Below are 4562 nucleotides of genomic sequence, written 5' to 3'. Positions count from 1 at the left end.
GGACCCTCAGGGAGCTTGCCCTGTTGTGGGGTTTTGACCCATCCTTACTGCCTACTCACTGTTCTTTCTGTACCATTTTCTAAAGTGGGTTCTGTAGAATCTCAGGCCTGCCAGGTATGCTGCAATAAAAATGACCATGTGGTCAAATGTCTGGAAACACTGTGAACTCTATGGCCCAGTGGCTGTACTGCATGGGAGTGTATTAAAGGCTCTGACAATCCTTCAGGGAAGTAGTTGTCTTTACTTTGTTCATCCTGGCATTTCCCAAATCCTGGTGACCATAGCACCAGTTTGTTTTGCATAACCTCCGCTAACAGCCCATGGAACCGGGCCTTCGCTGTGTCCTCTAGGGAGGATGTGGAACTCTGTTGCCTGGTGGCTGTTCTACGTACCATATTCTCTTCCCTGGACTTCCGTTCCCGTTTTTCAGATGGGAAGCTGAGGGCCATCGAGTTCGTCACTCAGAACTCCATACCCTTGGGCCTGCTCAAGTGGCCCTGGGATCTGCTTTTCACACACAGGTCCAGCTGCCCCGGTGGGATCAGAAACCACCCTGGCCCAGCTGCTGGGGCTAAGATGTCTCACCAGGCGCCAGGATGCGGCTGGAGAGGAGAGGAGTGAGATGAGCTGGCCGCCAGGCCATGCTTCCTCCACTGGCACCGGCTGGCTCCTTGTGCTTTCCAGCCTGTGACTGCACAGGGCCAGACAGGGGCCAGACGTGGGGAAGCCTCTGTGGCTCAGCATGGGGGCTGCGGACAGGGCCCCCTCCCCAAGCCCGGGCCAGAGTTGGGTTACGAGCCCTGAGGGTCTCCTAATGAGTTCCACATGCTAGTGGATGCCTCAGAGAGGAAATGGGAAGGGGCTGGGGAAGGGAGAGGGGGCCTGAGAGGGAATTGGAAACATGTGTTTGTGGAGGAGGAGGAAGAAAGGGAGGAGGAAGGGAGAGGGAGGAGGGGAGCAGGAGGTGGGAGGAGAAGACGTTATCCCCAGGCGTTCTGGTGCTCATCCCCAGCAAGGTTGGCTGCCAGGCACACAGGCCCCTGCAGGAGGCCCCCAGGCCAGTGGTCTGCTGTGGGAGTGGTGGGAGAGGCCCCTTAGAGGCCTACTCCTCTCCTTCAGACAGAAAAAGCCCAAATCCCTTGCTCTGCTTGGCTGGGGTTCAGAGCCACTAGCTGGGGCAGGATAGAACCAGGTGGGTGGGAGGGTCTGTGGGGGCATGAGAAAGCCACCCCACATCTCATCGGCCAGCCAACAGTGAGATGCACATTTGAATCCAGCCCAGCCACCTGCACCCTACCCGAGAGGCCATGGTGCCTCGAGGCCACTGATCCCTCCTGCCCTGACACCACCTCTGCCTCTCTCAGCCAGCAACCGGCAGAGAGGCGGCCCCACTCTCGCACCCTGTCCTGTAGGGCTGGGTGAGGCACCTGGCTTGGCCTGGTGGTTGGAAGCCTCAATAGGAAAAGGCTGTGCAGGAGTCACGCGGGCACGTGGGGTGGGGTGTCCAGTGAGCAAGACCCATGGCAGTTACTGAGCAAAGTCCAAGGGCCTTACAGGGCACAATGGCTCCCACTCCCAGGAGCACTGGTTGAGCCCCAGGTTGGCCCAGCCGAGCAGCTGAGGCTGAGCCTGGAGTGGGCCTTGTAGCCAGCTGGTAATCAGCTCCCATTCCCACCCATCTCCCTGGGCCACCGATTGCAGTCCAGCAGGGACAGTGCCAGCTCTTAGCGCTTTGTGTGAATTGTCTCGGCAAGTCTTCCCAGCAGTCTTATGGGGTCACTTTTGCTCTTACCCCATGTTATGGATGAGGAGGCCGAGGCACAGAGAGGTGAAGTCAGAGTATTCCCAGCAGCAGGAACAGCAGGTGCAAAGGCCCTGGGGCTGGAATGTGCCTGGTGTGTCCAAGGAACAGTGAGAAGGCAGGTGTGGCTGGAGGAGAACGAGGGGAGGGGGGGAAGAGACAGTGGGTAGAGGTGGGCAAAACCGAGCAGGCCTCAGCTGTGGGGAGCACTCCTGTGGCCTGTACTTGGAGGAGGCTGGGAACTGCTTGGGAGGTTGGGCAGTGATGGCATGAGCTCTTTTACAAGTGTTCTTACTTTTTACTCTTGCATCTCAGCAGACTCTGGCTGTGTTGAGAACAGATGGGGTGGGCTGGGGGCAGAAGTGGGAGACCAGGTAGGAAGTGAGCAGGCAACATCTCAGCAGGTCTTGGCTCCTTGAGGGTCTCGCTCCAGATGGCCTAAGAGGTGGGGAGGCCTGAAGCTGGGGCGGCTGGAGGTATGCTCACCTGACCCGCCCCAGCCTGAGGCTTCCATTCCCCACCAGAGGGGACCACGGAACTAAGACTCCCCTAAACCAGAGGCATTTATCCCCAACAGGAGATTTCGGGATACCTCTCAAAGGGCCACGGTGGGGCTTCACAGTGGCCCTATTCCTGGACACACTGTAATTACCTGGGGAGCTGGACCCAACCCCAAGAAGCAGGGGCAGCCCTGGGAGCACAGGTCAGCTTCACGGTTTCAGCCAAGGCGGCTCAGGGCAGCAGCCTAGATATGGGCCATTGCTGGCCTCTGCGACAGAAAGTACCTTCTGTTTCCAGTTAGCAGGTGCATGAGTGCTGCTGCCTGGAAGGCCAGGGAGCACTAATTACGTTGCTTCTCTTGCTTCAAGTTTCAGAGGCTTCTGAGGAACAAATCCAGGAGCAAGTTGTCTTAGGAGGGAGGTTCTGGGACCTGAGCTGGGGTGGAGAGGGTGGATGTGATGGCCCTAGAGAGCATGGCCAGCACTCCCATTCCAACCTTGGGCACGAGGACATGCCTTTGGGGTGGCTGTGGCTGGAGTCAGAGTTTGAGGGGCCCAGTGCAGAGGTGGCGTGGGCACCATGGGAACCTCTGAGGGAGCTGGATGGTTCTAGAGAGACCTTCCAGGTCAAGGCAAGGACCCTGCCCAAGCCTAGCCAGGGAGGGCGGAGGTCTGGAAGAAGATACCAGGTGGGTAGGGCATCTGCAGAGCACATATGGCCTCAGCCAGGCTGGAGACCAAGACGACAACATGGGCTGGATAAATGTGGGCCCAGGTGCTCCGGCCGCTCATGGCTCTGAAGTCAGTCCTGACTTCAAAGTTGAGTCCAGATGCCAAGCTGGGAAGCATGGAGATGGACAAGGGCTGGCGTCAGTATGTGTGGCTGAGTGACACTGCTCAGCATGGGCCTTGGCTTCTGCAGGCCAGGCCTCTGCCCACTGGGTACCCACAAAAAGATGCCAAAGTCCCACTTTCAGGAACACACGCTGGTGCCTAAAAGAGAAGCTTAGGGCTGAGAAAAGGAAGCCGTAGGAAGACATCACTTCCTCTCCTGCCAGTGTTCCTTGTACCAGCGTTCCGATTTCTCATGGGTGGCAGGAGAGAGCGGGCAGGGGCAGAAGTGTCTGCCACAAGCAGCACTCCAGGCGGACAGGGCTCTAGATGGCCTCACCTAAAGTGAAAACAACTACTGGCCTTGCTCTATAAATAGGTTCTTGGGAGAGTGTTTCCACACGGGTAGCTCCTGGCAGGAGGAGGGGTTGGCACAGGATGCACTTCCTAATGACTTTCCTGCAGGCTCTATGGGCTGGCTTCAGCCTTGTCTTGGGCATGGCCGTGGGGGCCCCATGGGTCACGGAGGCAGGGTGAATCTTCTAGGGAGGCACCCCCCACAGTGGCCGAGCGAGGGAACCCAGGGTGCCAGGGCGGCCTGGCTGGGGCAGGCTGAGCCTACCAGGCAGCAGGAAGAGGCCCTGTTCCAGGACGGCAATGCTCACAGAAAGTGGAGCCATGCCCCAGGGAACCAGGACCGCCTGGCCTGCCACCGCTGCCTTAGCCATGTGGTTTCCTCAGCAGCCTGGGCGGGCAGAGCAGGGGTGGTAAGGAGAGAACCCCCAAGGGTTCTCTAGGGAGATTCTGCTACCCCTTAAATGACCACACACCAATTAAATTTGGAGCCATCAGGGGCCCATCTCAAGCAAATCATTTCGGAAATGAGGTTAATGACAGGGCACTGGGGTGACAGGACCAGTGTGACTCACCATGCCCTCGCTTATTCAGTGGGCTGGACTTCCGGGATTCGGGGCAATCACAAACACCCACCCTCAAGCCTGTGCTCTCCCCAGAGGTGGCCTTAGTGACAGCAGAAGAGATAGCCTTAGAGTGCTTGCCTTCTCGGGTGGGGAGGGGCCCAATCCCTTCTCACCACCGAGGACACCCATGGCAGGGGCCATGGGATCAGGAGATGAGAACTCTAGCTACCTAACATTACAAAGCCAGAGGGACCCTAGGACCACAAGCCCCCCATCCCCACTGGCACATGGGGCCAAGTTCCAGGGAAGGGGCCTGACCCGCCAGGCCAGTGGTGGGATAACATCAATGGTGATACACTAACCACACTTACTTGCACCAACCACTGTAGTGAGTGCCCAATGACACAAGCACTATTGTACAGAGGCCCATAAAGGTCACAGAACTAGTCGGAGAGAGCCAGGGTTTGGACCTGGGCCATGGGTTGGGGACCTCCTGACCTCACCACTCTG

At 58.1% G+C, this 4562-nt stretch overlaps 1 long non-coding RNA gene across 1 annotated transcript; it reads right to left on the bottom strand.

Moving 5' to 3' along the window:
* Positions 1-221: 221 nt before the first annotated feature.
* On the bottom strand, positions 222-4562 carry LOC134736194 (uncharacterized). The gene is made up of 2 exons (XR_010120023.1): positions 2097-4562; positions 222-1929 (listed from the first exon to the last, which is right to left on the bottom strand). It is a non-coding gene; the product is annotated as an uncharacterized lncRNA (long non-coding RNA).

This window comes from Symphalangus syndactylus, chromosome 1 (assembly GCF_028878055.3).
Source record: "Symphalangus syndactylus isolate Jambi chromosome 1, NHGRI_mSymSyn1-v2.1_pri, whole genome shotgun sequence".
NCBI lineage: Eukaryota > Metazoa > Chordata > Mammalia > Primates > Hylobatidae > Symphalangus > Symphalangus syndactylus.
This window is presented reverse-complemented; position numbering and strand designations above follow the sequence as displayed.